The 22,059-nt window shown below is 38.0% G+C and overlaps 1 protein-coding gene across 3 annotated transcripts in view; it reads right to left on the minus strand.

Moving 5' to 3' along the window:
• The window catches only part of PRKCQ (protein kinase C theta), a 121,175-nt gene that overhangs the window by 79,794 nt on the left and 19,322 nt on the right, over positions 1–22,059 (minus strand). The gene's annotated exons all lie outside the window — the stretch shown is intronic.

Consider the following 22,059-nt stretch of genomic DNA (forward strand, 5'->3'; position numbering starts at 1 on the left):
AAAACAACAAAATTAATACAAGGTGATAATGGCGCAGGAATAGTTAGTTTCTACAAATAAAACAGATAATCTTTTCAGATAAAACAGAAATATCTTTTAATATGGAAAAGCTGATACTACCTAAAGGGTAAAATTATCAAATATTAGAGAACAAACATTTCTCATAAATGATATCAGAAAACCTATTCAGCATTATTTTAAAAGTCAGTTTAAATCCAGTTTTACAACACCTACCAGGGTAAAAACTAGAAGGAAAAAGCCCTTAAAAGAGGATTAAGAAGAATTAGAAAAAAATGCACAGATTTGGATATGTAAAAATGTTAAATGGCTGCATGTTTCTAAAAACTCATTTTAAAAAGGTATACAGTAGTCTGGGAAAAATGGTGCAAATATGGCCAGTAAATCTTATTAAAAAGCCATATAAATTAACAAAAATTTAAAAAGACATTAAGTTCCTAATAGAGAAATGAGCAAAAGAGAAAGTACAACTCGTAAACAAATTTGTGAAATAAATGTTCAGTCTAACTAGATTAAAAGAAATGGAAGACACAGAGGGCCCAGAGATATATGAAAGAATGCTGGGCATCACTAGCCATCAGAGAAATGCAAATTAAAACCTCAATGAGATACCACTTCACACTGGTCAGAATGGCCATCATTAATAAATGAACAAACAATAAGCACTAGTGAGGCTGTGGAGAAAAGGGAACCCTAGTGCACTGTTGGTGGGAATGCAGACTGGTGCAGTCACTGTGGAAAACAGGGTGGAATTTCCTCAAAAAACTAAAAATGGAACTGCCTTTTGATTCAACAATTCCACTGCTGGGATCACACCCTAAGAACCCTGAAACACCAATTCAAAAGAACCTATGCACCCCAATGTTCATAGCAGTGTTATTTACAGTAGCCAAGTGCTGGAAACAGCCTAAGTGCCCATCAGTAAATGAGTGGATCAAAAAACTGTTACACAATGGAATACTACCCAGGAGAAAGAAAGAAGGAACTCCTACATTTGCGACAGCATAGATAGAACTGGAGAGCATCATGCTAAGTGAAATAAGCCAGGTGGTGAAAGACAAATACCATATTATCTCACCTATAAGAGGAACCTAATGAACAAAACAAACAAATGAGCAAAATAGAAACAGGAGTATGGAAAAAAATGAACAGACTGACAGTGTCCAGAGGGGAGGGGGATAAGGGAGAAAAGAAGGTCTAGTCAAGGAACATGTATAAAGGACGCATGGACATGGACAACAGGGTGAGGATTGTCTGTGGAAGGAGAGGTGGGCAGGGCAGGGGAGAGCAATGGAGGAAAATTGGGACAATTGTAATAGAACAACAATAAAAAAATTGCAAAATTACAAAAAATCATCTCTTTTACTTATTTTTTTTAATGATACTTTCATTGGTGGAATGGACAAAATTAAGCTGGTATTCTTACATAGAGTGTTGATAGAAAGCAATTCATCATCATATACCAAGCACCATTAAAATATTCATGCCCCTTTACTCAATAATCCCATGTCTGAGAATCTATTCTACAGATGTAATCCAAAAACATGAAAAAATTATATGAATAAGATAGTTGCTGAAATGTTATTTATAATAGCAAAAAACAAGCAAATAATGAAAGAAAAGCAACCCACTTTTCAGAACAGGGAATAGTTAATTATGGAAAAATTACTAGAACATTATACACTCTTAAAAATAATTATGAAACCAATAACATAAAAAACCTCATGTTATAATATCTAGTCATACAGGTAGAAATACAGAGATTTTAAGTTGTTTTAGGACATGGGGTTGAGTCACTATTTTTTCTAATTTCTAAATTTACTCTGGATTTAAAAAGGCCCGAGTTCCAATCCCAGCTGCATCACTTCACCCACCAATCAGTGTGATGTCAGCTAAGTTACATCGCCTCTTGATGCCTCAGTCCTCCCACCACCCATTTATCGCCCTCTACCCTCTTCTACCTCCTGCTACTACCCCTTCCCTCTGGTAATCATCATACTGTTGTCTGTGTCTATGAGGTTTTCTTCTGTGCAATGCATATAATTTTTTATGTGGTAAAAATAGAATATGAAATTTTTGTGATAATGTTTATTTTAAGCCAGCTTAATAATCACCTGTATACATTTTTACTCTTATTTAACCTTACTTTCTCATATTTCAATTGAAGCTTGAATATACAAGAAAACATTTGATCCACAAACACATATTTACATGTAAATTGAAATTTAATTTTATATCATCAAAACATTCATCACCTGTTTGAAATTACTTTTTATGTTATTCTTACAAAAACTAATTGTCCTGAGTAATTTTTATATTTTTGTCTCTAAATGGAAAACCAGAGAGCCATTTTTAGGCTGTAACTTGTAAGTCCTGCTTTGCAAATGACACATGTTGGGAATGGACTCCTGGTTATGCACATGGTCTGAAATTAGATAGCCTGGGTTCAAATGCAGCTGTTATTCACTAGCTGTGTGATATTGAGCAAATTGTGCACCTTGCTTGTGCCTCAGTTTTCTCAGTTGTACAATCAGGAGACAGTAGTAACATCTTTCTGAGAGTTGTTTTTGCTTAATCCCTTCATCTTTTTCACCCAGCCCCACAATCACCCTCCCCTCTGAGAGTTGTCAGTCTGTTCTCTGTATCTATGAGTCCGTTTCTGTCTCGTTTGTTAGTTTATGTTGCTCATTAGATTCCACATATATGTGAAGCCATATGGTACTTGCCTTTCTCAGACTGGCTTATTTCACTTAATGTAATACTCTCCAGGTCCACCCTGCTGAGCAAAAGGTAAGATTTCCTTCTTTTTTATAGCTGAGTAGTATTCCATTGTGTAACTGTACCACAACTTTTTTATTTACTCATCTGTGGATGGGCACTTGGACTGCATTTAAATCTTGGCTATTATAAATAACACTGCAATGAACATAGGGGTGCATATATTCTCTTGAATTAGTGTTTAGGATTACTTTGGATAATATATCCCCAGAGCTAGAATTGCTGGGTCATAAAGCAGCCGAATCTTTAATTTTTTGAGGTAACTCCATACTACTTTCCACAGTGTCTGCAGCAATTTGCATTCCCACCAACAATGCACAATTGTTCCCTTTTCTCCACATCCTCACCAACTTGTTTGTTGATTTATTGGTGATAGCCATTCAGACAGGTATGAGGTAATATCTTATTGTGGTTTTAATTGGCATTTCTCTGATAATTAGTGATATTGAGTATCTTTTCATCTGTCTCTTGGCCATCGGTATGTCTTTGGAGAAGTGTCTATTCAGGTCCTTTGACCACTTTTTAATTAGAATTGTTTTTTTGTTTTTTGGCATTGAGTTTTGTAAGTTCTTTATAAATTTTGGATATTAACCGCTTATCAGATGTATCTGTGAATATGTTCACCCATTCTGGAGGCTGTCTTCTCATTTGTTGATGTAGCACCATTTGTCTATTTTTTTCTTTTGTTTCCCTTGCCCAAGAAGATATATCAGAAAAAATATTGCTACAAGAAGTGCTCAAGATTTTGCTGCCTGTGTGTTCTTCCAGGATTTTTGTGGTTTCATGTCTAACATATAAGTCTTGAATCCAGTTTGAGTTTGCCCTTGTGTATGGTGTAAGAAGGTGGTCTAAATTCATTTTTCTTTTTTGGCATATATCTGTCCAATTTTCCCAACAACATTTTTTGAATAGACTATATTTACCCTGGTATGTTCTTTCCTCCTTTGTCAAACATTAATTGACCATAAAGGCAGGGTTTATTTCTGGGGTCTCTGTTTTTCTTATTGATCTATATGTCTATTTTTATGCCAGTACCATGCTGTTTTGTTTATTGTGGACTTGAAGTATATTTTGACATCTGGTACTGAAATTCCTCCAACTTTGTTTTTCTTTCTCAAGATTGCTGTGGCTATTTGGGGGCTTTTGTGGTTCCATATAAATTTTTGGAGTTTTTGTTCTAGTTCTGTGAAATACACCATTGGTATCTTGTAGGAATTTCATTGAATCAATAGATTGCTTTGGGTAGTATGGATATTTTAATGATATTAATTCTTCCTATCCATGAACATGGTATATGCTTCCACTTATTTGTATCTTCTTCAATTTCTTTCTTCAATGTCTTCTAATTTTCCCAGTACAGGTCTTTTATATCTGTGGTTAAACTTATTCCTAGGCATTTTATTTAATTGTTTGAGGTAATTATAAATGGGTTTGTTTTTATAGTTTCTTTTTCTGATAGTTCATTATTGGTGTATACAAATGCAATTGATTTCTGTATTTATTTTGTATCTGCTACTTTACTGAATTAATTGGTCAGTTTTAGCAGTTTTTTGTGGACTCTCTGGGTTCTCTATATATGGTATCATGACATCTGAAAATAATGACAGTTTTACTTCTTCATTTCCAATTTGGAAAATGCTTTTAGTTTTTGCCCATTGAGTATGATGTTGGCTGTGGGTTTGTCATATATGGCCTTTATTATATTGAAGTATGTTCTTTCTATTCCCACTTTACTGAGAGTTTTTATCATGAATAAATGGGTGCTAGATTTTATCAAATGCTTTTTCTGTTGCTATTGATATGATCATATTTCTTTATCCTTCATTTTGTTTATTTTGGGTATCACATTTACTGCTTTGTTGATATTCTACCAATCTTAACAACATTGCATCCCTGGACTAAATCCCACTTGATCATGGCATATGAATTTTTCTTTAAACTCTCACCCAACAACATGCTTATTGATTTTAGAGAGGGGTATAGAGGGAAAAGAGAGGGAGGGAAACATTGATGTGAGAGAGAAACATTGATTGGTTGCCTTTCATACATGCCCTGACTGGGGACTGAACCTGCAGCCTTGGAGGGTACTCTGACCAGAAATCAAATTCACAACCTTTTGGTGTGCAGGACAACACCCAACCAAGTGACCCACACTGGCTAGGGCTGATTTTTTCAATGTATTGCTGGATCTGGTTTGCTAACATTTTGTTGAGTATTTTAGCATCTATGTTCATCAGGGATATTGGCCTATAATTTTCTTTCTTTCTAGTGCCTTTATCTGGTTTTGGAATTAGGATAATGCTGGTCTTGTTAAATGAGCTTGGGAGTCTTCCCTCCACTTGGATATTTTTAAATAGTTTGAGAAAGGTCTTATTTCTCTTTGAATGTTTGGTAAAATGCAACTGTGAAGCCATCTGACTCAGGACTTTTGTTTGTTGGGATTATTTTGATTACTGCTTCAATTTCACTATGTATAATCTGTCTATTCAGATTTTCTGAGTCTTCCTGGTTCAGTTTTGGAAGATTGTATGTTTCTAGGAATTTATCCATTTCATCCAGGTTGTCCAGTTTGTTGGCATATAGTTTATTCGTAATACTTTCTTATAATCCTTTCTATTTCTTTGGTATCAGTTGTTACTTCTCTTTCATTTCTGATTTTATTTATTTGGGTCCTCTCTCTTTTTTTTCATGATGAGTCTGGTTAAAGGTTTGCTAATCTTATCGACCTTTTCAAAGAACAGGGTCTTGGTTTCACCGATCTTTTGTATTTTTTTATAGACTCTTTCATTTATTTCTGCTTTGAACTTTATTATTTCCTTCCTTCTATTCACTTTGGGTTTTGTCTGTTTTCCTTTTCTAGTTCCTTTATGTGTAAAATTAGATTGTTTATTTGCAATTTTTCTTGTTTCTTAAAATATGCCTTTAATGCTATATGAACTTCTGTCTGAGGACTGCTTTCGCTGTGTCCCATATATTTTGGGGCTGTCGCGTTCTCATATTCATTTGTTTCAGTGTATTTTTTATTTCTTCCTTGATCTCATTGTTAACACATTCATTGTTAAATAGCATGTTATTTAGCTTCCATGTCTCTTTGTGCTTTTCAGTTTTTTCTTGTGATTGACTCCTGTTTTATACCACTATGGTAAGAGAAGATATTTTATGATTTTAATCTTCTTAAATTCATTGAGACTTGTTTTGTGTCCTAACATGTGGTCTGTCCTAGAAAATGTTCCCTTTGTGCTTGAAAAGAATGTATATTCTACTGCTTTGTGATGAAATGCTCTGAAGCTGTCAATTAAATCCATCTGATCCAGTGTTTCATTTAAGGTTTCTGTTTCCTCGTTCATTTTCTGTCTGGAAGACATATCCATTGATGTTAATGGGGTGTTAAAATCCCCCACTATGACTGTTTCAGCATCAATTTCTCCTTTTATGTCCATCAGATTTACTCTATATATCTAGGTGCTCCTACATTGGGTACAAAAATGTTTGCAAAGGTTATATTCTTTTTTTGGATTGTTCCCTTTATCATTACATAGTGTCCTTCCTTGTCTCTTACTATAGCCTTAGTTTTAAAGTCTATTTTGTCTGATATAAGTATTAGTTCCTCACATCTTAAAAAATTTCCATTTGTATTAAGTATCATTTTTCAGTCCTTTACCTTTAATTTGTGTGTATCTTTTGTTCTGTGGTGGGTCTCTTGTAGTCATCATACATATGGGTTTTATTTTCTTACTCATTCAGTTACCTCTGTCTTTTGATTGGAGCATTTAAGCTATTTACATTTAAAGTGATTATTATTAGGTACTTGTTTATTGCCATTTTATATTTTAATATGTTCTTCTTCTCCTTTTCCTTCTTCTTCAAGACCCATTAACATTTCTTGTAATACTGCTTTGGTGGTAACAAACTCCTTTAGCGTTTTCTTGTCTGGGAAGCTTTTTATTTCTTCCTCAATTTTAAATGATAGCCTTTCTGGGTAAAGTAGTCTTGATAGTAGGTCCTTGCTTTTCATCACTTTGAATATTGACATTTTCATGCCAATTACTTCTGGCAAGAAATGGCTCTGTTGAGAAATCAGCTGACAGTCTACGGGAGCTCCTGTAGGAAACTTATTATCTTTCTCTTGCTGCTTTTACCATTCTCTCTTTTATTTAACCTTTGCCATTTTAATTATGATGTGTCTTGGTGTGGTCCTCTTTGGGTTCATCTTGCTTTGGACTCTCTGTACTTCCTGGACTTCTGTGTATTTTTCTTCACCAGGTTAGGGAAGTTTTCAGTCATTATTTCTTCAAATAAGTTCTTGATTCCTTGCTCCTTCTCTTCTCCTTCTGGTACCACAATGATGTGCATGTTGTTATGCTTTATGTTATCTCAAAAGTCCTTTAAATTACACTCATTTTTTAAAAATTCTTTTTTCTTTTTGATGCTCTTTTCTGCTACCTTGTCTTCCAAATCCCTGAAGCAGTCCTCTGTTTTATCCAACCTACTGTTTATTCATTCTAGTGTATTCTGCATTTCAGATATTTTATTCTTCATTTCTGATTCTTTTTAATGGTTTCTATGCTATTTTTCATGCTCTTGTAATTCTCACTAAGTTCTTTAAACATCCTTATAACCCTCTTTTTTTTGAACTCTGTATCTGATAAATTGCCTGCCCCCATTTCATTTCACTCTTTTTCTGGAGATTTCTCTCGTTCTTTCATTTGGGATATATTTCTTTGTTTCCTCCCCATTCTGGCTTCCTTTTGTGTTTGTTTCTATGTATTAGAATGATCCACTTGACTTCCCAGTCTTGATAGTGGGCCTTATGTAGTAGGTATCCTGTGGGTTGCAGTTACGCAGTCTCATTAATCAAGTGAGCTGGGAGCTCCAGGAATCTCCCTCATGTGGGTTAGGTGGGCCTTCCTGTTGTAATTGAGTCTTAATTGCTATTGCCCATTCGTGTGTGGGGCTGACTCTCAGGCTGGCTGACTGTGAGGATCATCCCCTACCATAGCGTACGAATTGCTGTTTAGGTGCTTACCACAGGAAGTTGAATTTGGCTCAGCAGGGTCTGGTGCCTGCTGAGATTTCCTTTGGATATGCTGCTTGTGAAGCTTATTGGATCCTGCTCTGGTGTTGTTTGAAGCTGATCACCAGGTGTGTTGGTTCTGTGGCATCTTTGGAGGGATTTTGGTTTAGGCCAATGTCAGACACTGCCTGTAACTTTTCCTGGACAACCTGTTTGGAGCTACAAAGTGGTCCATGGTTTGTAGTTGCCTCTTCTGGGCTTGGGTGTACATAGGAAAGACCAAGCTGTGCACCAAGGCTGGTGTTTATCAGCACCCAAGTCACCCTGGGGTCCACTTCTACCTGCCTTCATGTGATAGCTGCCTGTTAGGCTCAGTCCCTGAAAGAGCCTCTGGTTGCATGAGGCAGGTTTTCAGTGAATCACCAGGTAGGGATGAGTGGTCACCAGATCAATATAGGTTCAAACTCAGTGCCAGTGCTGGATCTGAGGCCACTCAGCAAATGTCCCAGGGTATACCAAGCCTAACTGCCACCTGCTGGGAGCTTGCACACTTGTGGTGGGGCAGGTCTCAGGAAATCATCAGGATGTGGTGAGCAGAGTTTATCAGGCCCAAACAGATAAAAAATTGGCATTGTGAAGGGAGGGTTATGCAATGGTCTGCAGTGCGATGGGAAAATGACCTCTGTCCTGTTGTCACACAACTCAGTCTCTCCCAGATTCTGCTAGGAAGCCAGTCTTAGCAGGGTTGGGCCCCTGGGAGTCAGGGGGAGGGGATAGAGGACCTTGTGTGATATGGAAGTGCTAGTCAGGCTGGAGAGAAGGTGATGGAATCCCTCACTCCAGAGACACACAACTCAGTCAGTCCCAGATTCTTCCCAGAACATAGCATGGTAAAACCACCAGGATTCTGGAGGGTGTGGTCACCAGGAGCTCAGGGAGTGGCACTAGGGATCTCCTTTGAGGTGGAGGTACCAATTTCACAGGAAAGTAGGGGGAATGGTCCCTGCCCCGAAGCCACACAACTCAGCTACTGACACCTTATGAGTCTGTCCAGACCTCTACTCCCTAGCCCAGGCAGGTGACTCCTCAGCAGAGAGCAAGCTTCTCAGGTTGGGGCAAGAGAGAGCCCAAAGGGTGGGGCTATTGTTTTCTCCCAGATTGATGCCATACAGAGGGGAGTGCTCCATGCAAGAAAGATGGCATATGTGTTGTGGGAGAGGGACTCAACACTGGGATCCTGGTAGCTGTCCCTTTAGCTCTCTCCTCAGAGCCACAAATCTCAGTCTCTTTTCACACGACTCTAGTCTGCTCTGTCCTCTCTCCATCAGATCCTAGGGTGAGTGACTGCAAATGAGATTTTGTGCATTGACCCTTTAAGAGGGAGCATGTGTGTCTAGCTGACTGCTACCTCTTTAGCAGACAGAATCCTCACTGATTTTCAGAGCTACATGTTATATTGGTGCCTATTTCCTGCTCTGGTGCTCTGGGCTGAGGAGCTTGGCTTGGGGTTGAGAACTCATGCTCCTCAGTCCTTTGCAGCTGAGATATCCCTCCGGATTCTCAGCTGCTGCCCATGGCAGCAGGGCCAGCCCTTTTGGCATCTTCACACTTCCTACCAGTCTTTATGTGGCTTCTTCTATAAATCTTTGGTTATGTGATTTCTCTTCAGCTAGTCTTTAGTTGGTTATTCAGGTTGCTTGCTCTCTGTTTTAGTTCACAATAAGTGTTTTTTGAATAAGTAAATGGCTAATTAATAATGAATGAATAAATTAGTGAACCAGGTAGTTGATCTGTTCTTTCTTTTGTTTTTGAAAGCAGAAAGGACTCTTAGTGAATAAGTGATCTGTACTCTCCCAAAGCACATAAGCAAACTGAGGCTCAGAGAAGTTAAAGGCAGGTAGGTGGTCAAAGTTATCCATCCATTTAGTGGCAAAATATTATTAGGCCCCACATCTTCTAGGTCCTTATTCATTCATCTCTCCACTGTGCCTAAATTTTGCCATTGTGGCTTTCACTCAGTAGCAATGTGAGTTGAACAAATGCACAGAATATCAGTACTGCTTACTCTGAAAGACCTTTTAAACCACGAGATGTTAGACGCTTGCCCCACTCAGACTTAATATTCATGAGGTATACTATTTGTTTATTTTGAGGGGTATATCAGCCTCAAATTCAGTAGCCAGGCATTTATTTAGTGAAAGAACCTAACCAAATGTTCATTATTCATGTATCAAAGTGGGTTTTTCTATATTCCCCATATACTCATAAAATGTGAAGAGATTTAAAACTTTGGTTCTTCAAAGAAAAGCATGGTAAAAACCAAAAACCCCCACAAAAACAAAAAAAGAAAAAACACTCGGTAATGGGATCTGTCTGTTGTAAATGCCAAGTTTTGATTTTGCTTGGTGAGTTTTTAGTGAGTTATTAAGATTACTTTGTGAGTTTTCTGAATGATAGAGAATTATCTTCATAACAAAATAGAATTTCACTATTAAACTATAAAAAGCTCTTCTCTTCCTCTGCCTCATTACTCTCCCCCTCTCCCCTCCTCCAGACTGACCAGCCAATTCTCATCATCCTACTCACAGGGGGTAAAAAAGAGAACATGACAATGGCAACCAAATGGGCACTCTCAGTGTCCTGTTCCCTCCCCACAACTGACAGCACAAAACAGACTTGAACCATCTCCTGGGCACAGATATTTTCCTGAGGTTTAAGAATTTGAAATTTAAATTTGTTTGCCCAGAGTAAGAACTTTGGGAGAGAAAGCAGAAGGAAATGTGTAGTGTACCTAGCACCTCTGTCCTGTACTTGGGCTGCAAGAACAAAGAAAATGAACTATGGGGACACAACCTCTTCCTCCTGAAACAAAACAAAAACCTGCAATACCTTAGAAACACCTGCCCCTCATCCTGATTTCTCCCAACCAAGAGGCTCAGTGATAAGTGAGAACTGGTCTTCTCTGTGGGCATTTGTGAGTGGCTTTTGGGAAGGTGGACATTCTTTTTCTTTCTTTCTTTTGTGTATTTTTTAAAACTAACATTTCATCTTGTTTGAAAAAGAATCGAAAGCAATAATCTAGTTTGTTAATCTGTACTTCATTTTACCTCTTAGGGAAATAACTGAGAATGAGGAATAACAAAATCTGACATTTACTCAAGGTGCTTTCACATATGTTTCCTTCATTTTAATGCCACAGTCTTATGACATTTCCAAGTTGATACTCTTACTGTATGTTACAGATAGATCAACAGGTTCAGGGAGGAGAAGACATTTGTCCAAGGTCACACAACTAATTACAGTAGAGTAGGGACTGGAACTCAAGTGCCACAGATGCTAACCTGGGAGTTCTTGGCTATAAATTAGTTCTTTTCCTTTCTCAGAGTCATTCAGAAAGCATGCACAGGTCTTTCATCTCCTACAAGCTAAGTTCTGTTCTGTTAGCAATTGTTTTTAATTATATCTGACTGAGTGAGTTATGTTGACATCTTTGTCAAGAAACCTTTGGGTTCCCACTGAGTTCTCTGCAGCTGGTCTCGACTGCAGAGACGATTAAAAGGTATTATTCATCTAACATTTCTCTAGGGCTCTCAAAGGACACTTTCACCTTAGCTGCTCCCCACAATAATTGAAGCCACACTTCCTGTCTGGGCAGACCTGGGTCAAGGAGAGCAGGATCAGTACTGCCTTTTTCTGCTTCCTCCTCCACAGTGGGTGCCACCTCTCCCCAACACTTCCTCCTCTGGGCCCTCTGTACTCAGTGCTTCTGCTCTGGTGATGCAATGGGAATAAAAAGACAAGGGACAGAAAAGAACATCTGGCCTTCAGGCAAGTAGGAAGGAAGAGAGGAAGGCAGGGGTTTTGCTTTCCTGCCCCATTGCTCTCTAGGACGAACATGGTCTCCAGGAGCAGTGAGAATGGGACTGAGGCTCCTGCCAGCTTCCCCCAGGATCTGGCTGAAACACCTCTCATCTGAGGTTCTGAAGGAGTAGCTCCTCTACACTGAAGGCCCATGTGTCCAACTGCTGGGGCTGTTGTGACTGGGGTCCAGAGGTGGGTGACTTTGGGGGCAGCAGGAAATGGTATGCAAGTCTGGCCCAACTGACTGCAACCAATTCCAGTTATTTTCCTGCTGGGCCTCTGGTAAGCTAGGGCAGCAGGGCTGGTTTCTGACCGGAGGTAGAAGCATTCTAATTGGAGTGACCTCTTAGCAGAGAGAGAAGAAACATGTTATAGAAGTCGTTCCATTGGAAAATGCTAAATATAGTTCTAATTGTTTAGACACTCTTTTCCTGTACTGAAATTTATCTCCCTGGATATCATATCCCTCATTGATCCTGGTTCTGTCCCCAAGGTTACTCTCAATAAGTTGAATAAGTGTACGGCCTCTGCTACAGGAGAGCCTTTTCAAGGGCAGCTGACATGCTTCTCTGCCTTTTCTTCCTGGTAGTAAATACCCTCAGTTCCTTTAGTTATCTTTTCTTTGTCAGAGTTTCTAGGTACCTGGTCTTGATCACCTTTGCAGGGACACAATGAAGTTTTTCAGAGTATCTGAGTCTCTCGCCCTGGCTGGGTGGTTCAGTTGGTCAGAGCATCATCCCATACACCAATAGGTTGTGGGTTTGATATATATAAGGGGTGCATATGGGAGGCAACTGATGTTTCTCTCTCACATCAATGTTTCTCTCTCTCTTCTTCCTCTCTTTCTAAAATCAATAAACATATCCTTGGATGAGGTCTTAAAAAAATATTTGAGTCTCTGCTTTCCATGCATTTGGGTATATACTTAGGAGTGGAATTGCTGGATTACACAGTAATTCTATGTTTAAGTTTTTGAGGGGCCACAATGCAGTTTTCCACAGCAACTGCACCATTTTACATCCCTACCACCTATGCTTTTGTTGTAATTGCCAGGATAATTAACTAACATTTAATGAAGTTTTTATCATGGTAAAAAATATATAAAATTTACCATTCTAAATATGTTTGTATTGTGCAAATATCACTACCATCCATCTCCAGAACCTTTTGTCTTTGCAAATAAACTCTGTGTCCATTAAGCAATGTCTCCCTCCCATCCTCTTCCTAGCCCTCGGCAGCCATCATTCAACTTTTTATCTTTAAGAAGTTTGCCAGTCTAGGTATCTCACTTAAGTGGAATCACACATTTGTCATTTGGTGTATGGCATATTTTTCCTTAATGTTGTCAACGTTCATCCATACTGTAGCATCTATCAGAATTACATTACTTTTGTGGCTAAATAACTTTCCATTGTATGTATGGCCCATATTTTGTTTACCATCCATCAGTCAATGGGTACTTAGGTTGTTTACATCTTTTGGCTATTCCTAATGATGCTGCTATGAACACTGGTGTACAAATATCTGAGTCTCTGCTCTCAATTCTTTTGGGTGTATACCAAGGAGTAGAATTGCTGGATTATATGGTAATTCTGTTTAACTTTTTGAGGGGCCATCATACTGATTTCCATAGCAACTGTACCATTTTTCCTTCCTACCAGTAATGCACGAGGGACCCAGTTTCTCCATAACTCTTATTTTCTGTCTTTCTGCTAGTAGCTATCCTAATGGGTGTGAAGTATATCCCATTATTGTTTTGAGTTGCATTTTCTTAATGACTAGTGATGCTGAGCATCTTTTTCTGTGTTACGATATGCTTTTAAAATATGTCTGGAATAATCAATAATCTCCAGATATTGTCAGATCAACAGACGATAGTGTTCTGGGATCCTGTGAAGATCCATCAATGCAGGCTATGAATAAACTGACTTGAGTGGAAGGTGCATTCTCCTCTTACCTCATATGGAAGTCTTAACTAAAATTCCTGAATCCTCTTCATTAGAATGTTCTAAAGCCATATTTTCCTGCCCTTGACTAGTTAGGTTGTTGGATCTAAATGAAGGCTTTTAACAAAGTTAGTTCTCAGATTGGTGTTGGCCTACTTTTCCTGTCATGTGATCATTTTGACTCTGCCTTCTTTGAACCCTTCTAGTTTTATGTGGTCAGCTGTCAGTTTGGCCTGACTTCTAAGTCTTTACTCAGGACATTTATTCCTACAAATGCTGATGACTAGGGCAGAATCGAGTACAGCCTCCTATCACCTGCCAGTAAAGACCCCTCTTTCTTGAATTTGAAGTGAATTAGTTATTCACTTCACCAGCTAGTTATTTTTTATGTTTTAAAAAATATTTTATTTATTTATTTTTAGAGAGAAGGGAAGGGAGGGAGAGAGGGAAACATCAATGTGTGGTTGCCTCTCATGTGCCCCCTACCAGGGACCTGGCCTGCAACCCAGGCATGTGCACTGACTAGGAATCGAACCAGTGACTCTTTGGTTCGCAGTCTGGTGCCCAATCCACTGAGCCACCCAAGCCAGGGATATTTTTTATGTTTTTAACAGAAGTGTTGTTCTAAATATTTTATTGAAATCAAAATGCTCTCTTGCTAGTATTTCATTAGTCTGGTAGCTATAAAAAGATGGAAATTAGGTGAGTTTGGTATGAAGCCTAGTAAGCCTATGCTGAATCCTGCTGATGATTACTTTTTATCTTTTTTAAAACAACTATACAAAAATTTCCTGCTATATTACAAGTCTTTTTCTCTCTTTTAAGTGAAGACTAGAAAACTGCTACTTTGGGCTCTTTTTAATTATCCTTCTTATATTGACGCTGCATAGTAAACTCACCTCCAACCCTTCTCTTTTCCATATGAAGTAATATCTACTATTAGCTCTTTTCTCCAAAATTAATTCATATTCAAAATTCAAATGATTTCCCCAAACTCTCTAGATAGTATCTGATTTCTGTGTGAACTCATTAAAATGCTGAGTCCATGGACATTTCTGCCCTGTTAACGTTAAGGCCCAGGAAAGCAGCCACACCTTGTCAACATGCCCCTTAATCCTCTGGCAGAGGCAGGAGCCTGGGCTGTGCACGGTTCTAACTGTGGCTTGTTCTTACATTCTCACTAAGAATGAGGAGGGCCACACAAAGTTCAAGGAGGCACTGGGTAAACTTGGCAAAATTTGGGCAAATTATTTCATCTCTGTGGGTCTCATCTTCTTTGCCTATACAATGAGGGGGGTAGAGGTTAATCCCTGCTGTCTATTTTGGTCCCAACACCATATGGTGCATGATGGTTTCTAGGCTTGCTAGCTGTGGTCACCACTTTGCTGACAGCAATGCATTTGCAGACAGAAAGCTGCCATCTTAAAGAAATAGCCATGCATTCTGATATCAGGGGAATAACATGGCACTGATCTGCTCAATAATAACATTCACACAATGAATACTCTGAGCACGATTATCGGTATTTTACCCTCGAACACTTGCATTTTAGTGGAAGCGGTGAAACGTGACCACAGCAGCACTGATTGAAGCCATGAGATGTGAATAACCCGGCGTGTACAGTTTCAGAGCTAACTGTTCTCACTCTGAGACTGGAGCGGAATTCAGCATCTGGATTGGCAGCGCCCTTTGCCACCCACCTTGTGCTGTTAGGTTGTAGCACATGGGGCACGTATGAGGAAGTCAGGAGATCAGCTTAACATTGAATATGATGGTAAAGGTCACTCACCTGATTTGTGCTTCACATTCCTTATCTAAAAAGAATGGAGGTCATAAAGGCTACCTACATCATTCATTCATATATATATATATATACACACACACACATGAATTCATAAGGTGTAAGGTATTTCAAAGTCAAGTTCATATTCTTTTCATTGTTTCCTCTGAACAAACTAACATAAAGGTTTCTTTTTCTATTTTTTGAAAATAAAGCTTTCTTTTTTCTGCTTGGTTTCAGAAAGTCTCAAAGTTAGAGTGAAACCCCACTACCAACGTGTCCTTTCCCTACCTAGAGTTCCTTCAGCAGGCCTCTGAGAGAAGTCAAGTGCTCGGAAGTCAACTCTCCCTCCCAGGGAGAGCGCAGCCCTTTAAATGCCTGGCAGGGAGGCAGCCAGCTCCTGCCACTGTCCTTTGAAGTTGTTCCTTAGCCCAGCAGTTCCCCTATTTCTGTGTGCTCAGTACTTGGTATGCGCACATCCTGCTGTGTTTACTTTTAAAAAGAAAAGAAGAAAAAGTCACATGGGTGGAGCCCACGCATCTGAAGTACAGTCAGCGTGGCACATGCTTCCTCACACTTTCTGCTGAGCCTGCTCTGGTTTCTTTCTGTCTCCAAGTGGAGGAGAAAAAACGAAAAGGGGAAGGATGCTGGTGGGAAAAGGTGAGAGGAAAAAGTAAGCACTAGGTCTGTCATGACTAAACTTACCAAGTTCATTCTCAGATTAAGAGTTCATATATCATCTTAACAGCAACTTCTGCCACCCTTAAGCTATTAGAGAGAAACTAACCGCTATTTTGTGGTTACATTAGAAAAGCAAACACACACCTCCAGACACTTAAACACTGTCATTGATGATGAAATAAACTCACCCCTAACAGTGATCTTGTTTGACTTATGCTTTGTGTAGGCAGTTGTCAGGACTGGAAACCACAGAGCGTTATGGGAAGGGAAGGAGTCATCTCTAGCCCCCTTAATACTCAGAGGGTTGGTTACACATTTTTTCAGATAGTTTGCATGTAGCTTCAAAGGAGTTTGCCATTTTCCCCTCAGGTAAGTAAAATTGATTATATCATTTATCTTACTGTGGTAAATTGGAAACCTCATTAATTCAATCTACCACTCATCCCTGATTAATTTGGAATATGTGTTAAATTTCACAAGGAAGTGATAGACTAAAATTTATCTTTGGGAAACATATTTTGGTTAGGGTTTTGCAAAGTTCTATACCATGACTATTTCAGGTCTCAAGGGGATGTGTTTAAATGTGTCAGTTGCAGATACTTAACGTGGAAATGCAAGTTAGAAATATGATTAGCTACTATTGGTTGAACACTGAATTGCTTTATGCCCATCTTTACAATAAAAACATCCACAGTAGCTCTGCAAGGTAGAAATTGTCATCTCCACTTTACACATAAAGAACCTAGGCAAAAAGGTTAAACATCTTATACACGGATTCACAGCTAAAAAGGGAAGGATTCTGCATCTGAGATCCTTTCCATTACAAGACAGCCAGTTTCTATTTTTAAAGGTGGGTGGTCCTACATAACCTATTCTTAACTATTTAAATTACTTTATATACCATCAAATTAATCAAACATAATTAAGCAATGTAACTATTCTAGACTTTCACTAACTTTTCTTATAATTTGTTTGAAATACAAAGAAGTCACAATAATCTGTATGTTTTGGGACAAAGGCAAGACAGTAAAAATATCAGTGCTCCATTAAGTTGTATTATATTGTTTTGCGCAGGAGTGATGGAAAGATCTGAGGTACTTTTGTGCCCCACACTTCCCCTACCAGGGGGACTAGCTTATTGTATTTGTCTGCAAAGCAACTACTGCCTAATTGCTAAGCCATTCTGTCCTTTGGGAAAGCCCTGCATAGCTCTTACAGGTGAGATCGTGGTAAGAAAATGATGGTATGATATTTCTTTGTATAATATTATGTTTTGCTTTTCCTCTATTTTTTAACAAACTCCCAACTGTGTAGGACCTACACATTATTTTGCTTTCTGGGTTTAGTATACCATAAATAAAATATTCCTTTATTTTCCAATAAGTTATGGTGGGGTTGGTCTCCTTGAGATTTGTAGCGTATGTTTCTAAAACATTCAGAAGCCTATTTTTTTTTTTTTATGGAAGATGACACATTTACTTATAGCAGTTTGGGAAAGCTGTATTGTTTTCGGTGCCTAATAAATATTCACAAAATTCCACCAGTCTAATTTTTCCTAAGAGATAATAAAATAAATAGACTTGACATTATTTTCTACATAATGAACTTAAGCTCATTACTTTCTCAATTTAGATAGGCAAGATTCATTTTATAGAATGTAGGATTTCAAAAATAACTTGACTTTTCTCCCTGAGCATACTTTTACTACATTCTGTCATACCAAAGAAAAAAAGAAATTCTCAAGCTAAATGATGTATGAATTAAATCACTACCTACTATAGCTACTCTGGGGTAGCTATAGAGAGAGAGGTTGGGAAAAAACAATGTTTTAAGAATCAAAAAGAGTGTGAAGGAGATTTTTTCACAGAAATTTTACCAATGGGGAAATCCATCTGATAGGTTAAACTGTTTGTCACAGAGTCAGTTTTGAGTTTAATTCCTGACACTTTACATCCATTCTGGCAAGTTCATGGATGGCTTTATGTTTCCACTAAAATCAACATCACTCAAGGTTCTTCATCAGATTTGCCTCTTTAAGGACCAAGTCACACTGTCAACTAAAGTACCGATTTGCCCATTTTAACAGTGCAGTGACCACAGAATATATTGGTAACAGCAAGGAGCATGACTATAATTAACTCCCAGCGATTACCTCTAATTAATTTAGGCCAAAGGACAATTTCAAATTAAGATAAATGAAAACTGGGACTTCACTTGTGGTTTGATTCAGCCCCCAGTATCTGAATTTATTAGGCCACTGTTCAACCTTCTCTCTTACCTAAGCTATTAGATATCCATTTGCTTAATGGATTATATCAACTTTGTTTTCCTAAGTGACAGGGGTCTGCTATTATTTCCCTTATGTTATTAATCTATGGGGGGAAGGAGTATCAGGAATTGTGAAACAGATGATCGCTTTTATAATGCTGGGACCCTAGGAGCAGATCTCTAATTTACTAAATAAGGATATTTTTCAGTTCAATTAACCATAATACTTATGGCAAACTCACTAAAATGCAAATCAGGAACTAGGGAAATGAGAAAGGCATATTTCTTGCATGTGGTCTTCATGAAAGTTAGGATTTAGACAGGGAAGTGAAGGAACCCGAATTCTTATCTATCATGGTACCATTTTTCATGGCCTAAAGTCCTCACGGCATCTTACAGAGGAGGCCACTGAGGTCTAGAAGGTTCAAGTAGAGTGGTATTCAGCACCCCAAACAGAACAAAATTCTGACACATGCTATAACATGGATGCACCTTGTGGACCTTATACTAAGTGAAATAAGCCAGTCACAAAAGGACAAATACTATATGATTCCATTTATGTGCGAGTCGGAGGATACTCAACTTCAGAGAGATGGAAAGTAGAATACATAGCGGTTACCGAGGGTTTTAGAGGGGGAAGGGGAGTTATTGTTTAGTGGGCACAGAGCTTTTGCTTGGGAAGATGAAAGAGTTCTGGAGATGGATGGTGGTGATCATAGCAAAAGGGTGTGCATGTACTTAATGCCACTGAACTGTACACTTAAAAATGGTTAAGATGGTGTATTTTATGCTACGTATATTTTATCACAATTTAAAAAAGGGTTAAAATAAATTGTCCAAGGGTGTACTGCTAGTGAGTGGAGTGAGGAATTGAGCTCAGAGATGTCTAACATCAAATACGAGGCATTACTGTTTTGCTGGTGTACAAGTCCTGGTGTTTATTATTTTTGTTACCTGCTGTCTGTTTTTATGTATCAATTAATAGTAAACACATTAAAAACAAAAGGATAGTAGAAATGGGGTAGCAGTGTGAACAAGGCAGGGAAGTAAGAACTGCCTCACCCTCTCTCCATTGGGGATGGGGTACCTCTTCAGATAAAGCAAAATGGGGCTGTTGGGAGGAAATATGGGGCTTGATGCAAGGAACCGAAGTAAAGCATTGGGAAGCCAGAGGAATAGTGGCTCTGAGAAGGCATTCTTACCACATTCATTTTAGCTACATCTTGAACATTGTACTGATCCATCCATTTTTCTGTTCATTTATTCATTCATTCACTCACATTTATTGCATGCCAGCTATATGCAAAGCTTACTTGTAGGCATGCATAAGCAGCCATCTGTATTGATCCGGTGTCCCAAGGGCCTAAATTCTAGTTGGGGTGATCAAATATCTCTAAAATTTAAGAAGCAAAACACAGGACTAGGACTAATGAGTAATAGACAATAGGTTGTATACAAAGTGAGTATGCTGGGTCCTCAAGGCAGGAGGGATCCAAGTGGCTTAGGATGGTTTGGGGCTGTATCAGGGAGAAAGCACAACTTGTTTGAGCATCCTGCCGCAGGAGTCATCAGAATTCCTTTGGGTAGGATTTCGATAGGTGAGAGGAAATAGAGGGATCCTGGAAGGGCAGAATGTCCAGTATGAGCCAATGTCAAAGACTGTACTGAAGCAAGGAGTCTGAGCAAGAAATTCAAATAGATAATTCAGATACAGTTAACCTATTATTTTTATGGTAACTGGAGTGACAGCAAAGAACTTGAAAGGCTCTGGGTGAGAAAATATCTTGTTCTAGCTATTAGTTTTTTTACTTATAAAAAATATAAAATTTACCCTCATAACCATTTTTAAGTGTAGAATTCTGTATTATTAAGTACATTCACACTGTTGTGCAGACTTTCAGAACTTTTCATTGTGCAAGACTGAAACTCTATATCCATTAAACAATAATTTCCCATTCCCATTTTTTTACCTCCCTGCAGCCCCTGGTAATAACTATTCTATTTTCTCTTTCTATGAGTTTGGCTACTTTTGATATCTCATGTGTAACTGGGATCAACCAGTATTTATTTGTGTGTGTGTGTGTGTGTGTGTGTGTGTGTGTGACTGGTTTATTTCACTTAGCATGATGTCCTCGAGATTCATTCATGTTATAGCATGTCAAAATTCCATTTTTAAAGTTGAATAATATTCTATTGTATGTTTATTCCACATTTTGTTTATCTATTCATCCATCAATGGTTATTTGGGTTGTTTTCACCTATTGGCTATTGGGGATAATGCTGCTATGAAGATAGATATGAAATACCTCTTTGAGACACTGCTTTCTTTTTTATTTTATTGAATTTATTAAGGTTATATTTGTCCATAAAATTGTATAATTTTTGTGCAATTCTACAATACATCATCTGTACATTGCCTTGTGGACTCACCATCCAAAGTCTAGTCTCCTTCCATCACCATTTGTTCCCTATTTACCTTCTCCCACCTGCCCCTCCCTTCCCCCTGGCAGTCACCATCCTGTTGTAAGACACTGTTTTCAATTCTTTTGGATGTATATCCACTAGAGGGACTCTTAGGTCAGACCATAATTCTATTTTTACTTTTCTTTTGAGGAATTTTCATATTGTTTGCTGCAGTGGCTGTACCATTTTACAGTCCCAACATTGGTGTACAAGGGTTCCAATTTCTCCACATCCTCAACAAAAGTTATTTTGTTTTTTGATGGGAGCCATCCTAATGGGTATGAGGTCAAATTTCATGTGGTATTAATTTGCATTTTTCTAACGGTTAGTGATGTTGAACATATTTTTATACATTTCTTGGCCATCTGTATATTATCTTTGGAGAAATGTGTATTTAAGTCCTTTGAGAACTTAAAATTTTTTTTGTTCAGTTATATATAGATATTAGTTTTTAAATTGCATTACAAAATATTTTAGGTATACAAAATATAAATAATTTAACAGACACATTTATACCAATGGTCCAACCTAAAACAAAAAACACCTAATCCATATATTTGAAGTTGCCACTGTCCTCCCGCTGAGTTCACTTCCTTTCAGACACCCAATACCACCAACAGAATTACTGTCCAGACTTTGGAGTTATTATTCCCACCATTTTTATACATGATATGTACACACACACACACACACACACACTTTAGTGGTTTTAAAACTCAATATAAAAATTGCTTATATTCTCCCACAACTGTGTTTATTATGTTTGTGAGATTCATTCTTTTTCATACATGTAATCTCAATTTATTCATTCATTGCTCTATAGCAGTGGTTCTCAAACTTTTTGGTTTCAGGATTCCATTCCTTTCTTAAAAATTATTGAGGATGTGTCAAAAGGCTTTGGTTTGTATGGATTAAATCATTCAACTTTGCCATATCAGAAAAAACACATAAAAATTTAAAAACAATTATTTATTAACTGAAAAATAGGAAAAACCCATTATATGTAATACTATATTTTCTGATAAATAATATTTTTCAAAACAAATAATGAGAAAAGTGCACTGTTTTACACTTTTGCAAATCTTTTTAATATCTGGCTTAACAGAAAACAGCTGGCTTCTCATTATCTCTTTCTGCTCTCTGTCTGTCGTTATTCTAATATGTGGTCTCTGGAAAACTCCAGTGTACAGAATGAGAGTGAAAAGATAAAGAAAGACTTCATAATACCATGAGATTAGTTTTGACCTGAG

The sequence above is a fragment of the Phyllostomus discolor genome, chromosome 1 (assembly GCF_004126475.2).
Source record: "Phyllostomus discolor isolate MPI-MPIP mPhyDis1 chromosome 1, mPhyDis1.pri.v3, whole genome shotgun sequence".
NCBI classification, from domain to species: domain Eukaryota; kingdom Metazoa; phylum Chordata; class Mammalia; order Chiroptera; family Phyllostomidae; genus Phyllostomus; species Phyllostomus discolor.